We start from the raw sequence: 16508 nt of genomic DNA on the forward strand, positions 1-16508 counted from the left end.
CCTGATCCCAGGGATGACAACTTTACCACATGGAAATTAGACACCTGCATTCAAACATATAAATTATTGCACCCTTGACAAGACAGTTATGGAGATGTTTCCATGACTAGTGTGTTTAGAACCAGTGCTCAGTCTTGAGAAAAGGACTCAGCCATTCAGAACTGAGATTAGAAAACAGTTTTTCACCCAGAGTGTCGAATCTTTGGAATTCACTACTGATCTCCAGCTAAATATGCTACGTAACCAGAATTTATTGTCATGAACAAATCATGAAGTTCAGTGTTTTGCGGCAGCGTCATAGAGCAAACATACATATTATAACCATCTTATGACATTATTATAAAAAATAAAATAATAACCATAACTGTGGACGAAAAGTGAGACAGTATCTTTGGTTCATTGATCATTCAGGAATCTGATGAACAGTAACAGAGAATATTTAAGATATCTTTAGACATCAAGATTTTAATTAAATACAAGATTACTGCAGGAAGGTGGTTCAGAGGTAAAAGATCTGTCATGATATTAAATGATGGAGTAGGCATAAGGCAGTCAGTCCCTTCCTTGTAATACACAAAAGTGCTGGAGAAACTAAGCAGGGCATGAAGTAGGAAGTAAAAGGCAATGCTTCAGTCTTGGGCCCATTGTCAGGAATTTGGAAAAGCAGACAGATGTCTGCATAAAAAGGTGGGGGAAAGAGGAGGAGGAAGCAAGAGAGAGGGGGGGGAGCATAGGCTAACAGGCAATGGGTGAATACAGATGGGAAGGTATTGACTTTTTGTACTTCTGATCTCTCTGATCACATCTCTACTAATCACAGCACCCATTAACTTGATCAGTTACCTCCATATATGGTTGCGATCAGAAAACTCATGAATGTGCTGGTTAAAACAATGCAACCCGAGATGAGATGCCTGCAACTTTGGTCAATACAGTCAACAATCAAACAATGGCAACATAGGTTCTGTCAGAGGTGATCAGTTATCAATGAGTCAGCAATCCAAAGGCCATAGAATAAAAGGACAAAGACTTCATGTTCAAAGCTCCAAATAGCTTGTGCTTCATAAAATCACTTTTTTGTAGTAAGCCGATAACTAGACGCAGAATCTTCAACATCAGCACAAGCATTTTAAAGTTTTTAATTTAAGTACAGGCATTGCTGAGACTACCATTCTTCTCTGCACACAAGAGGTTAGCCAAGTGTCATTTGCCAAGTTTCACTGATCCAGATATCGAAGTGGAGGAATCGGCAGATGCATCCCCTGTGGGGTATCAATCGCCCCTTTCAGATAGCAGCACCTGGGTAGCCCTCCTGGGACCCGGGTGCAATTACTGGTGAAAAGTTGCAGGGAAAATCGACCCATTAAATCATCAACCCAGCGATTTAAGAGGGATCCCGCTCCCGCAATGATGTGTCATGCACTCACCGGAAGCACTGCCAGATGTTCAGATGCTGCCTGCCCAGTGATGCACGCACGCAAGCGCTGACGTCACCGAAGTGGGTCGGCCATTTTCCTTTACAAATCAGCCTTGGTGGAGACCTAGGCCAGTTAAACTGGGTTCCATGACCCCGTTGGACCCTTTCTAACTGCCGTGTAACTGGGGCGCTAATTGGGCCATCTGCATCTTATATGGCAGTTTGAAAGGGCCTACTGTAATCCGAGAGAGAAAAAGGATGAATTTGTATTTCTATTATGTTTTTCACCATCTCAGTGTTCAAAATTCATGGAATTGTCTTCTGTTGGAAGCCCCTTTTACATAGAGCCTTCAGGACAGATTATCTCTGGATTTTCTACACTTCCAAAAAAATGGTGGATCCATGTGTCCATTTCCCTCTGGGTTCCCTCTGTCTAGGCACCTAATGTCAGAGGTGGAGCAAAGTCGCCCCACCTCCCAAAAGGACGAGCACTGAAACCAGCTGGAAAGGGGGATGGCTGATGATGTCTTCAGCCTGCAACTGAAGTTTGTCCATTGCTGATTGAAAACATAATGCTGGAGAAACTCACCAGTGTTGTTTATACTATCTAGCAAAGATAACGATACATAACCAATGTTTCAAGCTTCACACTTTGAAGAAGGGCACAAACCCTAAACGATTAAACTCGGATCTTTATCTTTGCTACATGAAGTACACTGACCTGCTGAGTTTCTTTTTACTCTCAATGTTCCCGCTTATTACGCAAAAGTATAAAGTTAAACTGAAACTAGGGCAGAAAATGCAGCCATCAAAACATTACAAAGGGACAATTATACACTGATAGGGGATAGAATTTACTTGTTTGAACTTTTAAACTGCGCAAATGGAGCAGATATCAAATACGTTTAACTATCAGAAGCTGCCTGCATCTCAAGTTTGCGCTGGTGGGGGTGATGATTTTGAGAGCAATGAAATGTGAGTGACAAAAAGTTCAATGAGCTCTGACAAGCGCTAAGGTCACGAAGAGTGATACCTGTGTTCTTTAATCTCCCAAATTGTCTGTATTTGTATAAGCATAACATTTAAAATGCTTGAACCAGGGGCTTAATTAATTCCCAGTGCAAGAAAAAATACAAAGCTACTCAGAGAAGCATGGTCTAATCAATTGGGGTGGCATAATTCTTGGGTGGAAATGTTGATCAGGGGCTAGTGCTGCCCAAGGGAGAGAAGGTCATTCCAGGGCCGGGGTGGTGTTTAAAGAGCATTGTCCAGGGTGGTGAGGGGAAAGAGAGGGGGAGTGATGTTTGGAGGATTGGTGTTCAGGGGAGTAATCTCCAAGGGAGTGGCATTTCAGTGGAGTGATGTTCAGGTGTGGGGCGGGGGGGTTGACGTTAGGGGAAGTGGTGTTCAGGGAGTGATGATCGGGGGCAGAGGGTGATGTTCGCTAAGAGACAATGTCCCTGAAGACTGCTTTCTGTCACAAATTTTGATCTTTTGAAAATAGGATGCAAGAGCGAATTTTTCAATGCTCTTAATACACACTCCCTCCAGTCTGTTGCCACATTGAATGCCTTAAATAAAGGTTATGTGTTTTTTAGAGAATAGCTAAGAATCAATCCCATCTTGAAAATTGCACTGTGCTTTCCCTTGGGTGAACTGTTGCTCCGATCCTTGTGCGGTCTTGATCTCAAATGCCACAAAGATGCAAAAGCAAGAAAACTGCTTTCTCCTCTCATTGTTTTATTTTAAAAAAAATTCTTTTCATAAACATCTCCTCTGGTGCACAAAAAGTAAAATGTTCAACTTAAAACATCCTTGTTCCTTTTTTCCCCTTCTGACAGTCAGTGCACCTGGCACAGCCCTCAGCATTAATGTGTTCAGAACAATTTCACTTCCTGGTGCATATACATGTTCTACATCACAGCAGAGGGTGGCACTGCTGTGAATCATGTCCCGCCCCTTTTGTCCTGAGAAGCCAGATCACTTTTTAAAAGGACTCAGCAGTGTAAACAAAGAATCCACCTTTCAGATTTCCCTTTTACATAGATCGTGAGTTGGGCAATAAGACGGCTTCTCTATGTAAAAAGGGCTATGGCGTAGAATACAGCAGCCAATTTATGCACACATAGCAAAATCCCAGGCAGTATTGTTTTTAGTAATATTGATTCAGTTTAAATATTGGCCAGGCAACCAGGCAGAACCCACTCTTATTAAAAGTAATTTTTCAGGATTATTTTATATAACCCAAGAGGTTATTGGTTAAATATCTCCAGAAGAATCACTTCTGACAGTTCAATACAGCAGTTAATTCCAGATGGAGCAACTTATACTGAGGAAGTGCAGCTGTTGGTGAGGTTGAGACATATCCTGAGCTGAAACACAAAAAAAGGTTGCAGATGCTGGATTCTGAAATAAAAACAAAGTGTTTCCGGCAGTTTCTTCACCCATCTTTAGATGTTCTTCCAGCAAGGTCAAGAACTTGGGAAACTGAAATCACTTTTACAAGAAGAGAGGCAGCGAGGAAGAGGTATTTGTCTTTAATGCTCTGGAACTCAAAGCTATTGGCAGAAAGTCCACAGAAGGCAAGCATGGTTTACAAGTTTCCCTCCTGAATTTCTTAATAAAATGGAAACACATGGAAGACAGAGGAAAAATAAATTTAATTAAACACAGATGTGCATAATCAAACAAAATTGTGTGTGTAGAATTTTGAAAAGGGAAAAAATGCAAATTCTGACACATTGAATCAATAAAGGAGACTTATCTCCACTGCACTGATGTCCCAAACATTTGCCACTAATAAGCAATTGAGAATCCACGTGTAGATATTTTGTAACTAGCAAATAAATAAGTCTCAGACACACCAGTACAATATTCACAGTCCATCTCTGTGAACTTCTACTTTTCAATCCTTTTGTTAGTGAAATGATTAGACAAAAATTGGAATCAGCAAATTCATGATCATTCTTTGAGTTTACTTCTTTAATTACTGATCATTCGTTCTATGCTAACCAAGTAAAAATAGTAACTTAGAACATCATGGCACCACTAAAAATACCATATTGCAGCTTCCAAATGAAGAGAAGTTGGAAGTTCTAAAAGGAGAGGACACTTTTTGAGCTTCCTTTACCATAACCTAGTTTGGGGCAGAGTGCTGGTTGGATACTCAAGGTCAGGTTTAACAGGTTTTTCTTAAAGATCAGGAATGTTTTACAAGAATGGTTCTTAAAGCTGTGACTGGAAAAATGTTTTGTTAACTCTTGGAATCTGCTTTATTTGCTTGCTCTTCCTTTGGTTAATTTCACTGCTTAATAAACTAATAATTGCAACCTGAATGTGTTTTTATTTTGTCAAATAAATAAATTATGTTGGAGAAACTCTGTCAAACAGTATTCTTTATTCTTTCTTTGGCTTGGCTTCGCGGACGAAGATTTATGGAGGGGGGTAAATGTCCACGTCAGCTGCAGGCTCGTTAGTGACTGACAAGTCCGATGCGGGACAGGCAGGCACGGTCGCAAGGGAAAATTGGTTGGTTGGGGTTGGGTGTTGGGTTTTTCCTCCTTTGTCTTTTGTCAGTGAGGTGGGCTCTGCGGTCTTCTTCAAAGGAGGTTGCAGCCCGCTGAACTGTGAGACGCCAAGATGCACAGTTGGAGGCGATATCAGCCCACTGGCGGTGGTACTTCGATGTTGAAGATGAAGTCATTCCAATGAATGTTGAGGATGGAGCGGAGACTGCGCTGATGGAAGCGTTCTAGGAGCCGTAGGTGATGCTGGTAGAGGATCCATGATTCAGAGCCAAACAGGAGCGTGGGTATGACAACGGCTCTGTACACGCTGATCTTTGTGTGTTTCTTCCAGACTCTTTTGTGTAGTCTTCCAAAGGCACTATTTGCTTTGGCAAGTCTGTTGTCTATCTCTTTGTCGATCCTTGCATCAGATGAAATGGTGCAGCCGAGGTAGGTAAACTGGTTGACTGTTTTGAGTTCTGTGTGCCCGATGGAGATGTGGGGGGGCTGGTAGTCATGGTGGGGAGCTGGCTGATGGAGGACTTCAAATTTCTTCAGGTTGACTTCCAGGCCAAACATTTTGGCAGTTTCCGCAAAACAGGACGTCATGCGCTGGAGAGCTGGCTCTGAATGGGCAACTAAAGCGGCATCGTCTGCAAAGAGTAGTTCACGGACAAGTTGCTCTTGTGTCTTGGTGTGAGCTTGCAGGCGCCTCAGATTGAAGAGACTACCATCCGTGTGGTACCGGATGTAAACAACGTCTTCATTGTTGAGGTCTTTCATGGCTTGTTTCAGCATCGTGCTGAAGAAGATAGTAAAGAGGGTTGGTGCGAGGACGCAGCCTTGCTTCACGCCATTGTCAATGGAAAAGGGTTCGGAGAGCTAATTGCTGTATCTGACCCGACCTTGTTGGTTTTCGTGCAGTTGGATAACCATGTTGAGGAACTTGGGGGGGGGGGGGGGAGGGCATCCTAGGCGCTCTAGTATTTGCCAAAGCCCTTTCCTGTTCACGGTGTCAAAGGCTTTGGTGAGGTCACAAAGGCGCTTAATCTTCATCAGAACACCTTAATGCGGCTACAGACAGCAATGAGGATGTGTATAGAGATAGATTAGCTAGTTGACAGGTGCCATAACAATAATCTTGCGCTCAACGTTGGCAAAAGTAAGGAATTGATTGTGGACTTCAGGGGGGGGGGGGGGGGAAATAAAATCAAGAGAACACAAACGAGACCTCAATGAAGTGGTCAGCAATAGAAAGGGTTCAGAACTTCAAATTCCTGGTGGATAACATGTCTGAAGATCTGTCCTGAAGCCCCCGTGTCGATACAATCACAAAGAAAGATTGCCAGCAGTTATACTTCATGAGGAGTTTGAGGAAATTTGATATGTCATTCTTGCAAATTTCTAGAGAATATTCTGACTGGTTGCATCACTGACTGATATGGAGGTGCCAATACACAGGACAGGAAAAGACTACAGAGAGTTAACTTGCTTGCGCCATCATGGGCACTGTCTTCTCTCTATCAAGGACATCAACAAGAGGCAGTGTCTTCAGAAAACAGCCTCTATCCTCAGAGACCCTCACCACCCAGACCATGCCCTCTTCACAGTGCTACTATCAGGAAAGAGGTAGAAGAGCCTGAAGAACACAGCAGCACAAAAATAGCTTCTTCCACTCTGCCATCAGATTTCTGAATGGACAATGAACCACAGGCTCTAGCTCACTTTCTCTACTTTTTGGACTAATTTTTTTTTAAATTTAACTCACAGCAATATTTGCCCCTGTAATAATGCTTGCAGTCTCCTTTGTGTCTTCTGCTCCTCTGAAGTTTTTTTTAAGGCAAGAACATTTGCTGAATTCAACTTGCCTTTTTAAATGGCAGTCAGCGACCCTATACACAGGAATGGGGTTGTAATGCCAAAGGGTCAATTAGAAACTCTATCAGCTCCAGTCAATGTGGAAACCACTCCAAAACTCAAAACAATGAGCAGACGCAGAAGTATGGGACATGCAGAGCTGCAAGAGCACGATACCTCCCCATTTTAATCCGAGGAGGTCACCCTCATTATTGTATACATGCAAGCTGTTGATTTCAGACCACGAACAAATTTTTTTAACAATAGCTCAAAATCCAACCCACTTTTCTCTATTCACAAATCAAAGAGGAAAACAAGGACCATGATTCAGAGCCAAACATGATCTTAGAAGAAATTATTTTTAAATCTACAGATGCCAAAAATCTGAACCAAAAACAGAAAATGCTGGAAAACTCAGGTCAGGCAGTATCTGTGGAAAGAGAAAACGCCAACACTTTGGGTTTACAATTTTTGATCAGAACAATTGCAAGCCCAAAATGTTCACACAGCTGCTGGCTGATTTGTTGAGTTTTTTTTCCCACCCCAACATTTTCTGTTTTGTAACCTACCCAATGGAGTCCCTTGAATACATTGGGAAGGCACTAGGCTCAATCTTGGCACGATCAGCCACTGGTGTGTAGCCCCCTTGGACAAATAGTTTCTTCCCCACAGCCATCGGGTTCTTGAGTGAACTCCACACAGTACTCCCATCTTTCCCTAGCTTGGGACTAATTGATTTTTTTCTCCCCCCCACTGTAAATCTGTACTCTGTAAATTGTGGTCTTTATCTGTAAAATTCATGCAGAATTGTAATCTGTCAGACTGTTCATAGAAGAACGTTTCTCCCATACTACGTATAATGAGATAAATAAACTCCAACAAAAAATATGATCAATGATATGGAGAGGTAAACCTAGAACCTGAAAAACCAAATATTAGTATAATAAATTCCCTAAGGAAGGGGAGCTACACCAATCAAAGTTTTTAAAAATCTAATGAGGGAGTAATCAAATAGCAGGTACAAAAAACCTACTATATCTACTCTATCTCCTCAGACCAAGAGGCAATTACTAAAAATAAGCAACTATTCATAAGTGAGATATGAATGGAGATCAGCAGCCTAATCCTTGACATAGTGACAAGACTGTGCCCATGTTCAAATCTTAAACGCAATGTACTCACTGCAGGACTTGAACCCAAGAACCAACCACACATTTGTATGAAGCACTTAGTGCTGGAGGAAAGTGCAACCTGACTGAGCTGTCTTCTGGGGTCAGTTACTTGCCGAATTTCAAAATCCCCCCCCACTATCCATTGGTCCTCCTGTGGCTAGTTGGAGTTAAAAGTCAAGAAAAACAACAGGCTGGTGGATCAGACTCTGTGCATTTGAGACAAAAAGGCAAGATGAACCTCCAATGGACTGACCATTCCGGTCTTGACCAGGTGTATTGCCAAAGGATTGCCCCAAATTTCATACAGAACTCATCACTTACACTTTCCACCAACAAATAGCATTCTGGCGATACAGGAGTATTGTAAAAGTTGTCAATCGGTGTTGCAGAAGACCAGAGAATGGTTTGAATTCAGGGAACCGAACCAACTGAGCAAAATTAGCCAAACAATCATTCCAAATTACAGTACATCATTGACTCTATTTTCCAATCTATTCTACATCTGCTCTCCTTTATCATGGATACCATGGCAGTCCTTTCATCCCCTCAAAACTGATGAGCAAACTCCCAAGACCTGGGACTCAACACCCCACTGTGTAACTGGATTCTGGATTTCCTCAACTCCAGGCCACAATCAGTAAAAATTGGTAAGAACATCTCCTCCACAATCTCCATCAGCACCACAGGGCTGTATTCTGTTCCACCTTCTCTACTCACTTTACACCTCAGGACAACAATAGCACCATCTATAAATTTGCTGAGGATACCACAGAAGTGCATTGTATAAAAAAGGCGATTGTATAGGAGGTTGATTCAAAACTTGGCTGAATGTACACCAATAACAACCTTATATTTAATGTCACCAAAATTAAGGAGCTGATTGTTGACTTCAGGAAGACGAAAACTAGAGGTATACAATCCAGTGATCATTGGGGATCAGAGTGGAGAGGGGGTGCATGTTTAAGTTCTCAGGAGTCACTATCTCAGTGGATCTTTCCTGGACCCAACACACTAATGACATCATGAGGAAAACATGTCAGCATCTCTACTTCCTCCAGAGGTTGCAGAGGTTTGCTGTGACATCAGAAAATCTGGCAGATTTCTACAGATTTGCAGTGGAAACTGTGCTGACCATCTGCATCATAGTCTGGTATGGGAACTCCAATATCCCTGAGCATAAAGCTAATAAAAGGTAACGGAAAAGCCCAGGACATCACAGGTAAAACCCTCCCCACCATCAAGAACATCTACAGGAATGCTGGAGGCAGAGAGCAGCAGCAATCATCAATGATCCACACCACCCAGCACACACTCTGTTCTTGCTGCTGCCATCAAGAAAGTGGTTTTGGTGCCACAAGGTTCATACTACCAGGTTCAGGAACAGCTGCTACCCCTACACCATCAAACTTAAACTCAATCAGGGACTCATTTAAGGACTCTTACTTTTGCACTTTATTGATTATTTTTATTCTCTCTGGATTGCATAGCTTTTTTACATTTTTAAAATCTGTTTAAATGTGTACGTTGTGCAGTTTTTTTTGTGCATGACCAAAAAGTCGTAATTCTGCCTTGCCCACATGAAAAAGAATCTCCGGTTTCAAACGCAAATGGAATGTTGGCCTTCATCGCCAGAGGAATTGAATTCAAGTGCAAGGAGGTCATGCTGCAACTGTACAAGGCACTGATGAGGCCGCACCTGGAGCACTGTGTGCAGTTATTGTCTCAGCATGATGCTGAACCAAGCCATGAAAGACCCCAACAATGAAGACGCTGTTTACATCCGGTACCGCACGGATGGCAGTCTCTTCAATCTGAGGCGCCTGCAAGCTCACACCAAGACACAAGAGAAACTTGTCCGTGAACTACTCTTTGCAGATGATGCCGCTTTAGTTGCCCATTCAGAGCCAGCTCTTCAGCGCTTGATGTCCTGCTTTGCGGAAACTGCCAAAATGTTTGGCCTGGAAGTCAGCCTGAAGAAAACTGAGGTCCTCCATCAGCCAGCTCCCCACCATGACTACCAGCCCCCCCACATCTCCATCGGGCACACAAAACTCAAAACGGTCAACCAGTTTACCTATCTCGGCTGCACCATTTCATCAGATGCAAGGATCGACAATGAGATAGACAACAGACTCGCCAAGGCAAATAGCGCCTTTGGAAGACTACACAAAAGAGTCTGGAAAAACAACCAACTGAAAAACCTCACAAAGATAAGCGTATACAGAGCCGTTGTCATACCCACACTCCTGTTCGGCTCCGAATCATGGGTCCTCTACCGGCACCACCTACGGCTCCTAGAACGCTTCCACCAGCGTTGTCTCCGCTCCATCCTCAACATCCATTGGAGCGCTCACACCCCTAACGTCGAGGTACTCGAGATGGCAGAGGTCGACAGCATCGAGTCCACGCTGCTGAAGATCCAGCTGCGCTGGATGGGTCACGTCTCCAGAATGGAGGACCATCGCCTTCCCAAGATCGTATTATATGGCGAGCTCTCCACTGGCCACCGTGACAGAGGTGCACCAAAGAAAAGGTACAAGGACTGCCTAAAGAAATCTCTTGGTGCCTGCCACATTGACCACCGCCAGTGGGCTGATAACGCCTCAAACCGTGCATCTTGGCGCCTCACAGTTTGGCGGGCAGCAGCCTCCTTTGAAGAAGACCGCAGAGCCCACCTCACTGACAAAAGGCAAAGGAGGAAAAACCCAACACCCAACCCCAACCAACCAATTTTCCCTTGCAACCGCTGCAATCGTGTCTGCCTGTCCCGCATCGGACTGGTCAGCCACAAACGAGCCTGCAGCTGACGTGGACTTTTTACCCCCTCCATAAATCTTCGTCTGCGAAGCCAAGCCAAAGAAGACTTGAGGAAGAATAGACTGGCCTTGGAGGCAGTCCAGAGGAGGTTCACCAGGTTGATCCCAGAGATGAGGGGGTTGACCTATGAGAAGAGACTAAATCGCCTGGGATTATACTCACTCGAATTCAGAAGAATGAGGGGTGATCTTATAGAAACATAAAATTATGAAAGGGATAGATAAGGCTGAGGCAGGAAAATTATTTTTACTGGTAGGCGAGACCAGAACTAGGGGTCACAGCCTCAAGGTTCAGGGGAGTAGATTTAAGACAGAGATAAAGAAAAACTGTTTTATCCTCAGAGAGTAATGAACCTGTGGAATTCTCTGCCCAGGGAAGCATTGAGGCTACTTCATTAAACATATATAAGGTAGAGTTAGATAGATTTGTACATTAAAAAAAGGAATAAAGGGATATGGGGAAAAGGAAGGTCGGTGTATTCGAGTCAACGATCAGATCAGCCATGATCTTATTGAATGGCAGAGCAGGCTCGATGGGCTGGATAGCCTGCTCCTATTTCTTATGTTTGTATATGATGTCACACATGGACTCTGACAATAAATCATAAATCTGAGCCCTAGGTCCCTTATGTACCTGCTGTCAAATCCCTGTATCATCAATGAACTAAAGACACTGCCTTATTTTTCACGCACTGTTATTGGTATTATTATTTTTATATAGTAATTGGTTATAATATGAGGCTGCCACAAAACACCAAATTTCATGACTTGTTCAAGGCAATAAATCCTGATACTGTCTCCTTTGATCTACCAGTCTCTTCTGCCTCACCCTCAAGTTCAACAGTTCCTTCATTATGTGTCAGCCCTCAGCTTTTTAAACACTGATCTAGCTTTTATCATTCTGTCTGTTTCTCATTTTGTGGTCTGGTGTTCGATCATGTTTATAAGTACCTTGCAAAATCAAGGACAATACAAATTCATTACCAAGTTCTTCACTCACTGAATGCACAACCACCTTGATTCCACTTCATAGCAAAATATAATATCTGCCAATGCAGTTAGACATAAAAGTCCATACTTCACTTTTGGAACCGTTCTCCTAGCAAGTTAACAACATTTTACTCTAAATTGATGCTACAACATTATCATGTTCATTACCACAGTTTGTGGTACCACATTTTGACTGCTCTGTTTATCTACTCTATAACCACAATTTAATTATTTAGGTGCTATTTAAATGCAAGTTCATTTTCGAAACATTGCAAAACAGGATGTTTCTAAAATTTGACAGTTTAGAGAACTGTGACTCGAAATTAGAGCAGCCCACATCCAATCTGAACAAACCGTCTCAGTTTGGAGAAGTACTTAATGCCTGTTGCAATAGATAACTCACACTGCTAAACTCTATTTCCTGCATTGTTTTTATAATGACATTCGTAGAAAAGCCAAACACTGGGAAAGGAATGCCATGCTGCTCACACTCTCTACCTCCAGGACCCAAAGATACTAAAGTAATCTTTCATCTGATGTTATATCAGGCTCAAATGCCACAGATTTGCTGAAAATTTTTTTTGCATAATGTCATGCCAACATTGGTGTCAGTCAGAGACGCATTTATTGAAACAGAAAATACCTGAAGGCTATGGCTGATCACAGAACTTCTGTATCTATTCCTGCTTTCTCTCCATATCCCTTCAGCCATGAGAAACACATCCATCTCCCTTTTGACTATTTCCAATCCAAATAGCATTAGTCAGATAGAGACTAGAGAAATGTTTTGGTTGCTATTTAGGACAGAGGTTTTGTGCTCTTCGTTGGGATCTCATCTCAAGACCACTACTTCTACAGCAATGCTCAGCCAACTCTCAACCAAGCCTCCCCAGAGACTCAAGAACAAGGTCCAAGATAGCATTTTCAATACTGAAAAGAAAACAACATTATCATGCACAAGTAGCTAAAATTAGGCCTTTACCCAAGCAGATAGGCATAAAAGAACACTTCCTAAAGAGTATGCAAATGTTTTTTTTAAGATAAGCAACCAGAGACTTATCAACACCAAAACAGATATTGGATCACATTTACAACTAAAATATCTTGCTACAATTGTGACTGTAGATAGGTGGCAGGTTGAAGTCTGCACAAAAGAGAAAATTTAGAAAGGTCATTATAAAAGGACATTATAACTATAGGGTTTTTCATATTGGCAACCCGCTAAATTGGCTTGTGAACAACCCATGTTGAAATACCAAGAGGATCTTTCACACTGGACCATAAAACCCCAGATCCATACACTCTTTAACATTAAAAACCCAGTATTGCAGAGCTAAGGGGTGGGGGGGGCGGGGTGGGGGCAACCTCCAGTGGCGATGTCCTGAGTGACATACTACATATGCACAGGGCAGTGAAATTAAAGGGGAATAAAGCGCAGAAGTGCATAATTTATGAAAGAATGTGGGGGAAAAACACACACAATTTAACAAGACATACGTGCACAATGTATAAAAGAGGGTGGGAGTATCTACTGGGCTTCAGACTGTTCAAACTGAATACAAACCCACAGACCATCTCTCTCACAATCTAGCAGATCTAGTGTCAAATCTTTTTTTGTGATTGATCTCATAATCTGGCAGACAGGGTCAAATCTAGGTCCCTAAGCCTACAAGCAACTCTCTCATAACAGGCCATCTTCATGGTTATCATATGTTTGTTTGGAAATTTCCTCCTTGGTCCTTAGCAAGATGACTCCTCCCCCCAAGTTGGCCACCATTACCACATCATTAATACTAAAACTACACATTAATACTAATACCTACACATTGAATGCCGAGGGTCTATGGCCCCAGCCATTCAAGGTATGGAATGAGCTTGTCTTGGGTGTCCTCATACAAGAAACAATATTGCAGGCAAGTGAAAATATTGGCCTTTATTGCAGTAGGGATAATGCAATATGTGGATGACATTTTGTAAGTGTACAGGACTAGTAACATAATTCCTTTAATATCATGCAGTTTCAGTCTATTTATTTAAGGAGGCAGTGCAGTTCTCAAATTAAATAATTGTCCTATGAATTTTTGATGAAAAAAAATCACTCTCCATGGATGAGTCGGGTACACCTGATAGTGTCACTCTCCTGCTGAACTTTTATTTCAGACTTTAATCAACTACAGTATTTCACTTTTGAGCAGACGAGGCCAAAACCGTCCAGAATTTAGAAGAATCAGAGATGATCAAAATGTTAGATTCTTTTAAAAAGGTAGATGAAGTGCGAATGTATCCACTGATGAACACATCACACACTTATAGCACAAAGGAATTTAAGATGGAAATGAAGAGGAATGTTTTCCCTTGAAGGGTTGAGGATCTTTTGAATACAGTACCGTGAAGAGCTGTAGCTACCCAGTACATTCAAGACCAAGATGGAAACATTTTAATCCAAAGAGTGATGGAAATCAAACAGAAAAATGGGGTGAGGTCAAAAGAAGATACAGTGGAATCCCGATTTAACACATCCCAATTTAACATGAATCTGGGTATACTGCAATGACCCATTGGACCCTTTTTTATCTCTTTTAGGAAGAGAATTTTTTTCAAAATGGAACACACAGTTAGAAAACAAAAAGCTTTTTCAGTGAAAGATAAGCTTCACACACTTGACGCGATCAAGAATAAAAGTCAAACCAAAGTTGCAACACTTCATGGATGGAAATCTCAGGAAGAGATAAGTTATGTGGGTTGCTTTGGAAAGTCAAGGAAAAGGCAGGACTAACGGCCAAATTCATGAAGACAGCCAAAGATGTCAGCCTCGATGACTCCCTGTATGAGTAGTTCATTCAAGTGCACTCAGAAGGCCTTCCAATTTCGGGGCTTATACTTAAAACTCAAGCCGAGAAGTTTGACCAGCTGATCAATGGAGAAACCTCACAGTTTAAAGCTAGCAATGGATGCCTAGACTAGTTTAAATGATGTCACAGGATTTCTCAAGTGTCAAGAGAAATTCGCTCAGCTGATAGTATCACCACCAGCAAATAATTGACAGAACTAAAAAGTCTCTTCGAAGAGGGTGGCTTCGTCAAAGAACAAGTGTACAACTGTAATGAAACAGGCCTCTGCTACAAGAGGATCCCAGATCACGCTGTCTTGCAAAGATGATGCCTGTCGACACGAGAGGTTCAAACAATTCAAAGATTGCATGAAATGGTTGTTTTGTGTTAACAAGACTAGAACACAAGTTAAAACCACTCACGACTGGCAAATCTCACTCTCCCACTGTTTCTACCATGTCAACATAAAGTTGTTACTGTTCGAATACACCCAAAGCAGCAATGCTTGGATGACCAGTGTCATCTTTGAGGCTTGGTTTTACAAAACCTTTGTCCTTGCCATCCATGCTCATTTGCACATGCAAAAGCTAGAACTCAAAGTTCTTCTTTTGCTTGACTACTGTCCCACCCACCCACCAACTGCTAGCCTAGTAAGTGAGATGGAAAGATCTATTTCTTACCTCCCAAAGAATATGACATCCAAGATCCAGCCCCTAGATCAGGGGATCATCTCTGTGTTCAAGCAGAATTACAGGTGTGAATTGTAGACGAATCAACAATGCTGGAAGACTATCTGAAAAGCATGAACATTAAGCAAATTTGCCATTTAGATGGGATGGGCTGGGCAGCAGTCATCTCCTCATGTGTGGAAAATTGCTGGGAGAAGGGTCTGGGTCCAGCCTTTTCAACCCAACAATCCACCAAGGAAGATGATGATGAGTAAGAATTCTGCAGCTTCACAGATGAAGAGGTGCGTGAGGCAGAGAGGCTGTTGGAAATTAGCAGAGGTTTTACACCAGTGGTACCCTGCCGATGATGAATGCCCAACATACGAGCACCTGACAGACTCCAAGATCATCCATAACGTTGCAATAGCACCGGTTCCTGGAGCACAAGAGAATGATAATGAGGAGACTCCACCCCCTCCCCCAAAAGTGTCTGAAGCCATTGAGTACCTCGAGGCTAGCCTACTTTGGCTGGAGACCCAGAATGTGGACCACATAAAAATTTTAGATTTTGCTCATAGCCACTGACATGCTGCGTTCAAGCAATGAACACTCGATTGCTTTTTTAAGATATAAAAAGAGTTTTGTTAGAAATAAAAGGATGATTGCAAATACAGGTATTGTACATGTATTCTTTATTTTTAAACCGCTGTTTTTCGTGAACCCCGATATAGCGTGACCCTGCTTTTATTGTGATGCGATGTTTTGGACCCCAACTATTGCGTTATAATGGGGTACCACTATACTGAATTGCAGAACAAGTTCAAAGGAACACTTGACTAACTTCCATTCTTATGTTCTTGCAGTCTCAAGGGAACCAAAAAACTTTCCAAGCAAGGACGAATTATTTCTTTTTGAATTACAGACACTAATGTAGTAAGTGCAATGATTAATTTGCACAGAGCATGCAGACTCAAATCAGCAAAACTTTAATGGACTGAAAACCTTTACTTGATGTTGAGAACTAATTAATGGCCAGGCCAGGAGGAATTCAGCTGCTTCTCTTGAAAATTAAAAGAACCACAAATTTATACTTCAGCAGCCCACCACTGACCTTCTAGACTAGCAACTCAAATTTCTGCATTACTACAGCTTCCTTTGTTCCTCTGCAGCTCATCATGTTTCTATTGCCCTGTTACAGTTTTGTATGCAGGTATTAGCACTAAACCACTCCATTTCACCCAAGCCCACAAC

At 42.2% G+C, this 16508-nt stretch overlaps 1 protein-coding gene across 10 annotated transcripts in view; it reads right to left on the reverse strand.

Moving 5' to 3' along the window:
* The window catches only part of LOC138764928 (serine/threonine-protein kinase 38), a 132087-nt gene that overhangs the window by 74448 nt on the left and 41131 nt on the right, over window positions 1-16508 (reverse strand). Inside the window, exon 2 of one of the 10 annotated variants that reach the window (XM_069941386.1) lies at window positions 15270-15382. The exons of the other annotated variants lie outside the window; for them this stretch is intronic. The gene's annotated coding sequence lies outside the window, so the exon portion shown is untranslated. The remainder of the gene's footprint in view (window positions 1-15269; window positions 15383-16508) is intronic. 10 annotated transcript variants of the gene reach the window in all.

The sequence above is a fragment of the Narcine bancroftii genome, chromosome 5, assembly GCF_036971445.1.
Source record: "Narcine bancroftii isolate sNarBan1 chromosome 5, sNarBan1.hap1, whole genome shotgun sequence".
Lineage (NCBI taxonomy): Eukaryota > Metazoa > Chordata > Chondrichthyes > Torpediniformes > Narcinidae > Narcine > Narcine bancroftii.